The 15,070-nt window shown below is 43.4% G+C and overlaps 1 pseudogene; it reads left to right on the top strand.

Moving 5' to 3' along the window:
* The window catches only part of LOC141213598 (uncharacterized), a 54,132-nt pseudogene extending 39,377 nt beyond the window's left edge, over positions 1 to 14,755 (top strand).
* Positions 14,756 to 15,070: the final 315 nt, after the last annotated feature.

The following is a 15,070-nucleotide window of genomic DNA, read 5'->3' as shown; positions in this document are numbered from 1 at the left end:
TGGGATATGGGTGAAGGAGCACTTTTCTGAGAGGAGGAAACCTATTCCTCCACCGTGCTTGCCGGTGGGGCGGGGGGTATGGGAGAGGTGGAATCCGCCATACGCAAGTGCAGCAGGAGAGGCTGTGTCGGAGGGGGTGAGCCAGGTTTCAGTGATGCCGAGGAAGGAAAGCTTGTTAGTGATGAAGAGATCGTGAATGTAGGAAAGTTTATTGCAGACCGAACGAGCGTTCCATAGAGCTCCTGTTAGTGGAACTGGGGAAGCGGGGGCTGGGCGTATAGGTCTAAGGTTAGAAGGGTTACGAGAGTTTGGGATAGATCGTGGGTAGGAGGCGGAAGTGATTGTAGGGATGTGGTGAGGAGGGCCAGGATTTGGAGAGATGTCGCCGGCAGTAAGGAGGAGCAGAGAAAGCGTTAGTAGGTGGGAGCAAGAGAGGGCATGAGGTGGCTGTCTGTGTTTGGAGACAAAGGATTGTATATTGAGGAATAGCTCTGAGGAGAAGGTGAGATGGGTGGGGAGAATGGAGGGAGAGATGAAGAATTTAGTTTTATTCGTTCTGACCACGGTGAACAGCAATTCCAGGTAAATGTCCAACAGGCAATTCTCTTAGTCCTCGAGTTTCCAACCTGGGATCAGTAGTTCCACTGCCCCGTACCAGGTGATACCCACTGTCCCCCAACTTTTGGTTGGCCCACAGCTTTTTGTATCTCCCGCTGGTATATTGGCAGTCACAGCATATCCTCCTTCGGATGATGAATATCACGACCGCAGCCCGTGATACCACCCAGCTCTCAGTCCGACTAGCAATGAATCTTCTCTTTCTCCTGCACAGCGTTCAGCCCCCTGAATCGGCAGAAGAGCTCACCCCTCCCTCCCCCAGCTAATTGTGCCTTAGTGGAGATATTTTCTCAGGTGGAACCCATCCCCTGGGTTTGCATGTGAGACTACCTGTGGTGACTGAGAACAATGGCCCAAGGTCTCGGAGATATGGTCAGTGAATGGAATAGATACCTGAGGTTGAACTGATGAGCAAACAAATCACAAAACAAAACACAGCAAGCGAATTTCTAACAAAGCACAGAAATAAGATTGACGAAAATTGGTGCTCAGTGCTGGAAAAGTATTTAGTAAGTGGCCAGGTCCTCACAGTATCAATAATCAATCACAGGGCATGGAAGTGAACAGAGCACAGTGCATGGCTATGCACAAAGACACGCAGCAGGGAAGATACATGGTAAGAGCAATAAGTTAAAGTGTATAATTTATATATATGTGTACACCCCCTACATATCCAGGAATCAATACATATAAGAAAGAACAAGTATAAATCTGTCTTAGTATGATATGTCACTCTTAAGGGTAGTGTGGAACCACTTCAGTATGTGCAAGGCTTTATCTACCTACATACTGGCCAATCATTATAGGGTAAATTGCGGTATCAATTTGCCTTACAATCAATTTACCCTATAATGATTGGCCAGTATGTGGGTACATATAGCCTTGCACATACTGAAGTGGTTCCACACTACCCTTAAGAGTGACATATCATACTAAGACAGATTTATACTTGTTCATTCTTATATATATTGATTCCTGGATATTTAGGGGGTGTACACATATATATAAATTATACGCTTTAACTTATTGCTCTTACTATGTATCTTCCCTGCTGCGCGTCTTTGTGCATAGCCATTGCACTGTGCCCTGTCCACTTCCATGCCCTGTGATTGATTATTGATACTAATAAAGATTATTGTAGTTTTACAATACGGCCTCTAGATCATCTTTCTTCGGTTTTTTGTTTGCCCTTATGCAGTATATATGATGCCCCCACATAGTGTAATGTTCCCACAGTACCGCCATCCCCCCCACACACAGCATAATATAATTCCAGTGTCAGTAAATGAGACGAGAATTAGCAATAAGGAAGATGAGTCTATGAGAAACGTGTTCAGCTGCAGACTCCGAGGAAGAAACTGCTTGTTGTATGTGGCCTAAAATATATAGGTTTTATTAGTAGAAGTCAATGAAAATAACTGAATGTTGTAAAATAATAAAAATATCATTGCTGTTAGGGTCCCCGCCAATCTCTGTATTTTCTGGTCAGCCCCAACGAACTTGTGATTCATACAGCCAATCAGCTGCTGACGCAGTGAGTAACACAGCCAGTGATTGGGAGCATAGAGGAGATGTCCATATAAGACTAGAGAATACAACATCTACACATTCTATCTCCTGATATATTTCCCTTATTGTCTCCAGTAATTGTATTATTACACAGGATTTTTATGATGTTACGTCGGCTCATCTTCTTCTCATTCAGGTCTCTACATTATCGGATCCTCTCAGTGAAGATCTCCTATATAATACAATTTTTCAGAATTACCCATCAAAGATGGATACGGACAGCGACAAGATGGCGGAGAGGATATTACACCTCACCCTAGAGATCCTCTTCCGGCTTACTGGAGAGGTGAGAGATTCTGATGACGTCCCATTACATCATTCTTATCTATGGGAATAACAGATGGACAGAACTGGAGAGGTGAGGACTCTGGAAATGTCTGTAGTGAGATTTATTAATGTGTCTCTCCATAACCAGGATTACACAGTAGTGAAGAAGACCTCTAGTGAGCGCTGTCAGGACCCTGTGTCTGAGGGATGGGGAAGACCCCTGAGCCCAATCACAGGACCTCCACCTCACCCCCTGATACATGAGGACATCAACGACCAGAAGATCCTAGAACTCACCTACAAGATGATTGAGCTGCTGACTGGAGAGGTGACACTGCTGGGAATGCTGGGACATTATACAGTAACGCTATGAAGGGATCGGGGATGACGGTATCATTGTATGTGTCAGGTTCCTATAAGGTGTCAGGATGTCGCCGTCTATTTCTCTATGGAGGAGTTGGAGTATTTAGAAGGACACAAAGATTTGTACAAGGACGTCATGATGGAGGTTCCTCAGCCCCTCACATCACCAGGTAATAGACCGGACTAAATACACACGGCCTATAATTATCTGTATGTAAAGAATGAATTCAGTCCCTGTATGTGTTTCCTCCAGATTTATCCAGTAAGAGGACAACACCAGAGAGATGTCCCCGTCCTCTTCTTCCACTGGACTCTAAACAAGAAGATCCCAATGTTCCTCAGGATCATCAGGTAGATGGAGAGAAGGAGTCATGAGATCTCCCCTATGATATGTAGACGGCTGTGAAGGTCTTGTGTTCTGTCTTGTTTTATCCACCAGTATTATATGTTTTATACTTGTGTAATGAGAACGGTGGAGATGGCAGGATTAGAGCTGATCATAGAGGTGACTTCTCCATCTATCTGTGACTTTTACAATATTTGTTTCAGGGTGAAGATCTGACCCATATTAATACTACAGAGACATATGTGATGGGTGATGAGCGGTGTAAAGAGGAGATTCCTACATATGACTACCCAGGTGAGTAGTGACCACTAAATGCTGAGAAGTCACAGATTCTTCTCAGTCACCGGCTTTGGCTACTTTATCGGTGATGTAGATCGGCCGTATCACAATCGTGTGATCACCATTTCCCTCTAGACCACAACATATTTTAACACCCCAAACTGTCCAAATGACTTTGGGCGTTAAAAGCCCTTTTCTATAGAACTTACAGCCTGGAGGATCCACCTACCCACTGTGATTAGGAGACGTTGACCCTTACTTGCCCAGATCTGTAAACTACAAAGCCAAATGTCAGCGTATTGTGATCGACTCACTCAGCTTCTTAAAGAGGCAGACACAGGAACAGTTTCTATTTAAAGTGTGGCTGTTACCTCCAGGCCCACCCCACAAATACTCTAAAGCCTGTGAATTTTATCCTATGACCTACTCCCTCTCTACCGGTGTTCAATCATTCTAGAACTAAAGATGTCTGATTAACCCCCTCGTTTGCTGGAACCTTTTTCCTATGTTTAATTACTGGAGCTAACAATCTCAGTGCTACACATCTCTCCTCCAGTACTTTACCAGTGACTTTGTCACATTATGTAGAATGTGCTGAGAAGTTAGAAAATCACTTGAAGAAAAATATTATGATGGGCCTGTAAAAGAAAGCGGAGGGTAATGATGCTGTTGGCTTCCTAGATCCCTGATATCTTGTTGGATGAATCTACCTTCTCTCCCTTCTGTGCCGCTGAATGTGCTCATATGGTCCCTACAAGACCAGGTCCAGTCTTTCTGGAGAAACTTCACTTTTATGATCGACAACATTAAATGTGCAGTGAGGACAAGTGTGAATTTCTGTACAATAACAACAGAATTTCCCTTTATCCTGACTTTTCAATTTCTTTTAAAACCGACTAACTTCAAACAGGATCGCAATAAAATGCATAAAAAACATTACACCTGTGCCATGATATATCTCTAAGCTGTGCGTGGCTGATGGCTGTAATATACATTTATTCACGCCTGCAGGAGATGTGGTGGCATGGCTCCAGCCCTGGTTTCATGGATTCACTCCACATCATAAATTCCATTATGTTTTCAATCCTAAGGAATTCAGATTACTGCACAATCTCTCCTGAAATGGGGAGCACGAATACTTTCTCCACTCTTCTGGTCAGGACTCCTAGTAGCTCCAATGGTCCACAATAAATGAGTGCAAGTCCAGTTTAGTGTTGGAGCTCCCCCCTCATACATATATTGTTGTTGGGGGTGTAACATTTTTTTTATTCTAAGTCTATTGGTTTACAGATTTTCATTTTGTATGATTGTGGTGGGATCGGCCTGCCTCACTTATGTTACTCAGTAACTCCCTGGTCTCTTTAAAAAAAGCTTTCCATTGCCTCTTCCAAATGCCAGATATTCAAATTTAAGACACCTCAGCTCTGCACTATTATAAAAAGTTCTCTTTAAATGTCTAATATTTCTTCTTGAAACTCATCTGACAGAAAATATTGGATTTTACGATAATTTAGAGTTTGTGGCTGTTGGTAATCTATTTACTCCAGAGAAGTTTCCCCACTAGTTATTCTTCTCATTTTTTTTACTGATGAAGACTGTTCAGCCTAATCTTTTCAGTAGAAAATATGATGTGTTATTGTCTATAGTCACAGTTTTCCCCATCAACCTTTAACTTCTTTAACCCATCTACATGAATCTGGACTTACACAGAGACACCTAGGCTTGGGCCTTGGTGTGACCTGTTGTTCTGTAGAGTCAGATATGAAAAATAGTCATTTAGCCAGGTCAGAACCCGGAGGGCAGAGAAAATACAAAATCAGAAGGTAAAAGAGTAGTCAGTAGTGGTGCTTGGGTACTATTTACTCGAGCAATTTTCCAGCGGTTCCCTCTACAACCCCTCCATATCCTCCGTAGGGCTGGAGAGAGTCTAACATTTTTTCAAATCTATGGAAACAGTGCTGAAATGGCATGGGAACAGCATGGGGAAGACCCCCTGGAATCATCTCTGACTTCCAGGTTGCTGCTGTGAACAATGTTACCAGAGTAGTACTTTTACGGGCTGACAATAAAAAATACAAAAACGAAGATAAAATGGATTTTCCTGGAAAAAAATTTTAAGAAACATTTTTTCCAGGATAATGACTTCTATATAATGCAAAATAAATAACAGAAAAAATACTCCTCCACACCTTGGGCTATGTTCACACTGAGTGTTTTTGCACGTTCACATTGCTTTCAACGGTGAAAAATACATTGACCGGTAAATGTAATTTTAACATTTTACTACCTTATCTGGCCATGTGGTGTGTTGGACATGATCAGATACATCTGTTTCATTTATGAAAGAGAGACTCTGAAAGTCCCATTTTTTTTTCAGGCCTCACTATTAATAAAGCGCCATCAGGCGGCCCTTACTATTGTTAGAGTACCCTGCGGCGGCCACTAAAGCTGGACGGCCAAGTTCCGCAAGTAAGCACTTCCAGCCGACGGAAGCCACTGGCACAGATAGCAGCTGATTTGCGGGGGTGCCTGGTGCGGGACCCAGGCCAATTAGACATTGATTCCCTATCCTACGGATGGGGTATAAATGTAAAATTAGTGGACAACTTCTTTAATACTGTAAAGTTTGAAATTTGCATGGCCATATATTGCTACTGCAATATAACGTATCCATCTGAGGTGGTCAAATTTTCTTTTTCGTATACATTATGTAAAGTTTGAAACTCGGAGGTCCAGCAGGCGGCCATCATAATTTATAGGGTGCCAGCAAGTGGCCTCCACTATTTTTAGAGGGCCAGTAGGCATCTTGTGGACAGATGAGACCAAGATAGAGCTTTTTGGTAAAACACATCAATCAACTGTTTACTGTAAATGGAATGAGGCCTAAAAATAAAAGCACACAGAACTTACTGTCAAATATAGTGGAGGTTAAGGCTGTGATGCGTTTTTTAAGAGTTTCCCCAGCGGCAAAAACGCTTAAAAAATGCATGGTAGAAAGCCTGCCATGGTCCCCAATGATAATCCGCATGTGCTGCGCACATTCTGCAGAAATTTTCGCTGCGGATTATCATTGCGGAAAAAAATGCAGCACTACCAATTATTTTGCGGAAGTGCTGCATTTTTGCCGCCTTTGACTTGCATTGAAACGCATGGATTACGCATCACTGCATATGTAGATGTTCGTTCCACGCGTTTCAATGTGCGGATGGTACCCGGGTGTGGAGGACAGGAGACTCTCCTCCGGATCCGGGTACCATAGAACCTGTGAAAAAAAGAATAAAAATAAAAAATAAATGTTATATTTACCTTCTGATGGCCCCCGCTGCGCTTGTCCTCCCTTGCCGGCAGATCGCGATGGACTGAAGGACCTGCGCTGACGTTATAGTCATGTGACGGCAGGTCCTTCAGTGCTGTGTACCGCGATCTGCCGGCAGCCAGGACGGAGCGAAGCAAGACTGCGGGGGCCATCAGAAGGTAAGTATAGATTTATTTTTTATTTTTAACCATTCTTTTACGGTCACACCATATAAATCCATGCCGTTTGCATGGATTTATATAGTGTGACCAAGTTGACAATCACTTTCCAAGTGATGCTAAAGTTGCTTGGAAAGCGCTTGTCAACCCGCATGCGGAAATGCATGTGAAGAAAGCTTCACATCCGCATGTCCCTGGCAGGAAAAACGCATGTACAATCCGCATGCGTTTTTTTCTGCCAGGGATATGCAAAAACGGTCAGGAAAAATCCGGAGCATTTCTGCATCTTGGGCACATAGCCTAAAAGATATTTAGTGGTTGTTTTGCTTCCTCTGGCACTGAATGCCTTGACTGTGTGTAAGGCATCATGAAATCTCAATATTCCCAAAAGATTTTGGGTAGCAATGTAGTGCCCAGTGTCAGAAAGTTGGATTGGCGTCATGGGTCTTTCAGCAGGACAATGACCCCAAGCATAATTCAATAAGCAGCCATAAATGAAAGGAAACAAAGCACTGGAGAGTTCTGAAGTGGTAATTCCAGGTCCTGTAGCGTCAAGTATCTCACCACTCCCTCTTACATACAGAAGCTGAAGAGAAACTGACACATTAAATCAGTACATTTTGTTAAATTTATGAATTTCTGTCAACTATGATAAATTTCTGTAAACTTTGATGAATTTCTGAGTACAGATCACCGTAAAAATTTTGAATTGGTCAATGAGTGAATGGAAGAAATCAATTAAGTTATGAACTGTGGAAAAGATGTATGTGACCAGAATGAACACTCATTTCCAGCAGATGCTACCACCTAGCACCTATCCCTATACTAAATGTAGCTAACAGTGGTATTAATAAGGAATAGCATAGATTTTTTTTTCTTTTTTGCTTGCAGCAGCACTGAGTATAAGGCTATAATCCCTGACTAGATACCTGTAATACGCTATCCCTAGTGCTATAGCTCACCCGTACACAAATTGCAGATGAGAGGTAATATTGCAGAATATAAAATAGATTTTAACCCGTCCCCGAAGAGTATATTTTTGGGACATGGCAGCACCAAACTGTGAAGGAATGCAAGCAACCCTGCCTGCTTTGATGAATTTCTGAGTGCAGATTACATTAAAAAACACATCTGTCAATGAGTTTTTTGAAGAATACAATCAAGTTATAGACAGTGTATGCAAGACAATGAACACTCATTTCCAGCAGGGGTATACATGTATATTGTAAAGAATGTTAGAAGTAGGTCTCTAAAACTTATTCATGCGGGCATCCTAAATACCTTTAAAATAATTAATGGGGGTGTTGCATGATGATCACCCTGTTATGGTGGTGGAGGATGAGAAGAAGGAATAGGACAACATAAAAAAGAAGAAATCCTGAAGCATATACCCCTATCTGGGTGTGAAGATTTGCATGGGAATAGACCAGAAAAAAAAATGGATTTGAGTTTATGTTCTGTTGCTGTCATCTGGTGGTGTTGAGAAGTCTGGGCCAATCCAGGCCTTGTTTATTTTGATATGAGTCAGCCTGTCAGCATTGTTAGTTGACAGGTGGACACACCTATCAGTTATAATACCCCCGGCGCACTAAAAACCCGCTCTGACAAAACGTTAGGGGCGGACCAGGACCTTCAAGGCGTAGTGAAGACAGTTCATGCTCGTGTCTAACTTGGATACCTAATAGTTGTAAGGCACAGAGGAATCATGAAGGACCGTGGTACAGTCAGCAAGGTACTCCTTCAACATCTTCCAAAACTTTTCCCTCCTTGTCAGACTACCCTGTACATCAGGGCCTGGGCACTGGGAGGGTCTGAGAAAACTGTCCCAGACCTTTGAGAGTGTTCCCCTGCTACTACTGCATATGGCTTTGTATGTCTGTCTCCCTGTACTCATTGGTTGTCCAATGAACTTTGACCTCTATCGCCTACTTTGTCAGGTGGGAATTTTTTATATTCTTCAACTAAGGCCTTCTGGTACTGCAACATTTTATTAGACTTCTCTGCCACTTGAAGGAGAGATAGAAAGTTCTCCTTGTAGCATGGGTCTAGAAGGGTGATCAACCGGTAATTACTGTTGCCCAAAATGTGTACAACGTGAGGGTCACGGGAAAGGCAGCGGAACATAAACATAGCCATATGTAACAGACTGCAGAGAGCCAAGACTTCCCTGTCTCCACCAAGATGGATGATTGTCCATCATCTCCTCCTCATACTCCTCTTTATCCTCCTCCTCTTCAGCCACGCTGAACAGATGGGATGATGGTGGTGTGGGTTGTACCGTCTGTAGCGCAGGAAACCTGCCTGTGTTCCTCATTATCACCCAATCCACGTTGAAAAGATGATACGAGTCTGGGCTGTGTAGTATCACCCTGTATAGTTTCTTGCCCCATCTCAACTTGCTGCGCCTGCAAAGCCTCGTCTTTAATTGTGAGCAGCGAGTGTTTCAGTAGGCAGAGAAGCGGGATGGTGACGCTGATTATGGCATCACCACCGCTCACTATCTTGGTGGAGTCCTCAAAGTTTTGGAAAACCGCGCAGATGTCAGACATCCATGCCCACTCATCAGCTCTTATGTGCGGACACTGATCAGAATGTTGACGGGCGTGTTGGAGTTGGTACTCAACAACTGCCCTCTGCTGCTCACAAAGCCTTGTTAACATATGCAACGTTGAGTTCCAACACATGGTGACATCGTACAACAATCGGTGAGCTGGAAGTTGCAAACGCTGCTGAAGCACAGCCAGGGCGATGGAAGCTGTAGCTGACTTGCGGAAATGGGCACCCACAGTGTACTTTCACAAGCAGCTCAGGCAGATCATGGTAGGTTTTGAGAAACCGCTGAACCACTAAGATGAGCACGTGGGTCAGGCATGGTACATGTGCTAGGTTGCCAAGCTTCAGAGCCACTAGCAGGTTGCGGCCATTATTACACACGACCATGCCTGGTTGTAGGTTCAGTGGTGAGAGCCACAGATCTGCCTGCTCTGTTACAGCTTTCAACAACTCTGCAGGGGTGTGCAGTTTGTCACCTAAGCAGATTAGCTTCAGCAGAGCCTGTTGCTGCTTGACCAAGGCAGTGCTGAAAGTTTCCAGCTTGATGTTTTTGACGTTTCAGAGATATGGAGGATGAGGAGGCGAAAGAGGTGCAGGAACTGCTGTACAAGGTGGGGGCAACCCTGATTGAACCAGGGCCCGCAATCCTCGGCATCGGTAGCACGTTCCGCCCCAAGATCCGACTGGGTCCCGGCTTCCACAATATTCACCCAGTGTGCCGTCAGGGAAATGTAACATCCCTGGCCACAAGCACTTGTTCACATGTCTTTGGTTAGGTGGACCTTCATAGTAACTGTGTTGTGAGGGCACGGGTAATGTTAAGGGACACGTGCTTGTGTAAGGCAGGGATGGTACATCGGGAGAAATAGTGGCTGCTGGGGACTGAGTACCTAGCTTCTGTCTCCACAAGCCTAAAATGCAACATTTCCAGTGCAAGCAGTCTCGAAATGTGGCCGTTTAGTATTGTGGCCTGTGGGTGTGCGGGTGGCTGCGTATTTCCGCTTGTGTTTCAAGGGACAACTGAATGCTGCTCTTGGACAAGGACATGAATGCGGTTTCTACGACAGGTGGAGAGCAGGAGGCATCTTCACCAGCATCATGGACACGGGATTGGCATGCACATACAACAGGTGAAGAGGCAGTGGTGTCACCCACCGACACTATTTCTGGTCCTGGCGTTCGGCCCAATTAGTCGAGTGCTTTGCTATCGTGTGCCTGGGCATGCTGGTGGTGGTCAGGCTGGTAGCTGTGCTGCCCCTGCTGATGCTGGCACAGTAGATGTTGCAAATGGCCTTTTTTGGGTTAACTGGACAGTTTTTAAAAAAGCGCCAGACTCAGGAAGACCTAACCCTTGGACTGGCAACTTCCCACGTGCTGGTATTCTGGAGAACAGTTGCCCGCCTTGTCTCTGTGGTCACGTCACTACCTCTTCCTGCCTGTTGTGGTGCTATGGATCCCACCTTCTCTGCGCTGCTGTCTTTGCTCTGCTTGTCACCTTCCCAGATTGGGTCAGTAACTTCATTTTCCACTATCTCGTCTTCCCCGTCCACACCCTTGTCTTCCTCCTGACTTACAAATATTTGGGTATCGCTAAGTGTGATCTCCTCCTGCTTGAAGCGAACACAAAAATTAGCAGGATTAAGAGCCCTAATATGACAAAATGGCAGAAAACCAGAACATTAGAAATCCCCATAAAGTGACTCCATTTTGGAAATTATAACCCTCAATGAATTAATCTATAGGACTAGTAACTATTTTGACTCCACAGGCACTTTCCGGAAATTAGCACGCACTGGATTTTGGAAAGTGAAAACTGCACATTAACCATTTTATTACCCAACACATAGTGCCCAGATTGTGCTCCAGGAGACACACACCGTAAATTGACTTGGTTCTTCTCACTATAGTAATGCCAAATTCATGGATGCTAAATGTGGTTTGGCACACTGCAAGGGTCAGAAGCAAGGGGGGCATTTTTTTTTGGGGAGAGCGGATATTGCTGGATTGGTTTATGGAAGCCATGCTTCTTTTTAAGAGCCTTTGAGCCACTAATAATGTGGAAACCTGTTTTTCCACTGACAGATAATGGACCTGAGTGGGGACTTGTTTTTTTGCAGGATGAGTAGAAGTTTTTATTGGTATTATTTTCGCCTACATAACATTGTTTAGTGGCTTTTTATTCCATATTTTGGAGGCAGAATGAACAAACAATTGAACACCACACTCTACTGGTTCATGCTATGAGGTTTTCTATTAGACTGTGAACTGTCATTGTCTTGGTGAATAATAACATTTTTCTACGTAACTGCCATTGTTACTAACAGTTAACAATAAGTAGAAATGTTCAAAAATATTACATTCAAGGATATTTTATTAAAAAATTATAATTGTTTTTATTCTTGGCAGATGACTGTACCAGGAGATCAGAGGGACAGCCGACATCTTCAATTTTTAAATCCGATGATCTTGAGATCCCACAAGATGCAATTAAAGTGAATGCCATTACTCCATATATATCATCATCCCTTCACAGCAAAGATCTGTCATCTGATCCATTGAAACAGATCCTGTCTTCTGATTTGTTACCGACTACTAAGGAAAATCAAAGTCACAAAATAAGCATTAAAAATCAAACTGCTCCTAAAGCAAATAATCCATTTTCACGTTCAGATTATGGAAATAGATTTCCTCTCCAAAAGTTTATTATTAAGAATCAAGACATTCACACAGCAGAGAATATATTTTATTGTTCCAAGTGTGGGAAATGTTTTAACCTGAAATCGAAGCTTGTTCGTCACCAGAGAACTCACACAGGGGAGAAGCCATTTTCATGTTCAGAATGTGGGAAATGTTTTATGAAGAAATCATCTCTTCTTAGTCACCAGAGAACACACAAAGGGGAGAAGCCTTTTTCCTGTTCAGAATGTGGGAAATATTTTAGACATAAATGTAGTCTTGTTTTGCACCAAATAGCGCACACAGGGAAGAAGTCTTTTTCATGTTCAGAATGTGGGAAATGTTTTAACCGGAAACAGAATCTTGATAACCACCAGAGGACCCACACAGGGGAGAAGCCTTTTTCATGTTCAGAATGTGGGAAATGTTTTAACCGGAAACACAATCTTGATAACCACCAGAGAACTCACACAGGGGAGAAGCCTTTTTCATGTTCAGAATGTGGGAAATGTTTTAAATGGAAACAGGATCTTGATAACCACCAGAGAACTCACACAGGGGAGAAGCCTTTTTCATGTTCAGAATGTGGGAAATGTTTTAACCGGAAACAGAATCTTGATAACCACCAGAGAACTCACACAGGGGAGAAGCCTTTTTCATGTTCAGAATGTGGGAAATGTTTTAAATGGAAAACAGATGTTGTTATACACCAAAGAACCCACACAGGGGAGAAGCCTTTTTCATGCTCTGAATGTGGGAAATGTTTTAGCTGGAAATCACATCTTCGTAGCCACCAGAGAACCCACACAGGGGAGAAGCCTTTTTCTTGTTCAGAATGTGGGAAATGTTTTAACCGGAAACAGAATCTTGATAACCACCAGAGAACTCACACAGGGGAGAAGCCTTTTTCATGTTCAGAATGTGGGAAATGTTTTAAATGGAAATCAGATGTTTCTATACACCAAAGAACCCACACAGGAGAGAAGCCTTTTTCATGCTCAGAATGTGGGAAATGTTTTAGCTGGAAATCACATCTTCATAGCCACCAGAGAACCCACATAGGGGAGAAGCCTTTTTCATGTTCAGAATGTGGGAAATGTTTTATCCGGAAACAGAATCTTGATAACCACCAGAGAACCCACACAGGGGAGAAGCCTTTTTCATGTTCAGAATGTGGGAAATGTTTTATCCGGAAACAGAATCTTGATAACCACCAGAGAACCCACACAGGGGAGAAGCCTTTTTCATGTTCAGAATGTGGGAAATGTTTTAACCGGAAACAGAATCTTGATAACCACCAGAGAACCCACACAGAAGTGAGGCCTTTTTCCTGTTGAGAATGTGGGAAATGTTTTAACCAGAAATCAGATTTGATTAAGCCCCAGAGAATTCATACAGGGGATAAGCGGTTTTCATGTTCAGAATGTTTGACAAGTTTTAACTGAAAATTGTATCTTCCTAATGGGGTTGTCCAATACTAGGGCAACCACTTGTCATTCCTCATGTTTGGCCTCATTAAAATAAAAACACTCATACTCACCCTCTGTGTCGTCGCTGTTCCAGCCATGTCTGCACTTGTGTACCCGGGCTATTGTGAGGTTGTTACATCACACGAGCGCTGCGCCCAGTCAGCGCCAGCTTCACTGTCCCCGACTTCAGACAGATTGAACAACAACAGGAAGCCAGGGCTACAGCTGCTTTCTGACTTTCTCTTATTGTTCGATGTGTCCAAAGGTGGAGACAGTCATGCCAGGGCTGATTGGGCACAGGGCTTACATGACGTAACAACGTCATATAATCCCTGGAAATGCAAGTGCTGACACCACTAGAACGGCACAGGCATGGGAAGTTTGTATAATTGTTTTTATTTTAACAGGACCAAACATGAGAAATGAGAAGGGGTTGTCTAAGTAGTGGACAGCCCCATTTAAAGATCAAAAATCCCACACAGAGAGAAGACATTATCATACCTAGAGTGTGAGAAATGAATTTCTGGAAAATCGTATTTTGTTGACCATCAAAAATAACTCAGACAGGTAGAAACTATATATGTTATTAACATATTGTACGTACGTATTGTGTGTATGTAAATGTGAATCAGAGCTCTGTGTATATAAATATGCATATGTAGCAGAGCTGTGTGTATGTAAATGTGCGTATGTAGCAGAGCTGTGTGCATGCACTGTCCATGCAGCAGTGTTAGAAAGACCACATGAGCCAGGGTTCATCCTATTGATTGCTGTACTCCTTTCCCGTTGGTATAACAATTCTCAGACCATGCAGGGTAGGGGACCACACTCAGATAAGACTTTATTGGATCAACAACAGTTAACAGCATATACTACAATCCCATTGGCTCACTGGGGATTAGAACCTCAGCGACTTTGGGGCATTTAGGGCCAATCTGCTGCCAACTACCAGGATGATGAAGATTCCCCACGGGACCCACAGGATTTTAAGAGTGTTAGTGTGGAATAATGGGCCAAAATCACACCTGGGCAATGCATGTGACTAGTTTCTCCATACAGGAGGTATCTTGAAGCTGTCATCGCCAGCAAAGGCTTTTGTGTGAAGTATTAAATAAACTTAAGTAAGTGAGTTAAATACTTATTCCCTGTGTCATTTCTCTTTATTACAAATAACTTAATTTTTGGCCATCTTTGGTTTGATATCTTTAAATAGTTAGGTCCAGAAAATATTTGGACAGTGACACACGCGAGCACGCGATCCAGACTACGCTCTATGTAAGTATGGGTAAGCGACCAGTGAGCGTATGGCGCAACACCCTGGGTTCCACAGCCTGGAATCCGTGTTTAACGCCCTCCGTACGGTCACTGTCAGCTTCACGATAGCCCAATTATTAATAGTCTCTGCCACCACCGGCCGAGTTTGAAATATAATACAGGCCTGGCCGGATGCCTGCGT

Source organism: Phyllobates terribilis, unplaced genomic scaffold (genome assembly GCF_046119375.1).
Source record: "Phyllobates terribilis strain yellow unplaced genomic scaffold, ASM4611937v1 Scaffold_200__1_contigs__length_3551848, whole genome shotgun sequence".
Taxonomy (NCBI): domain Eukaryota; kingdom Metazoa; phylum Chordata; class Amphibia; order Anura; family Dendrobatidae; genus Phyllobates; species Phyllobates terribilis.
The sequence above is the reverse complement of the archived record's forward strand: the minus strand, read 5'-3'. Positions and strand labels throughout refer to the sequence as shown.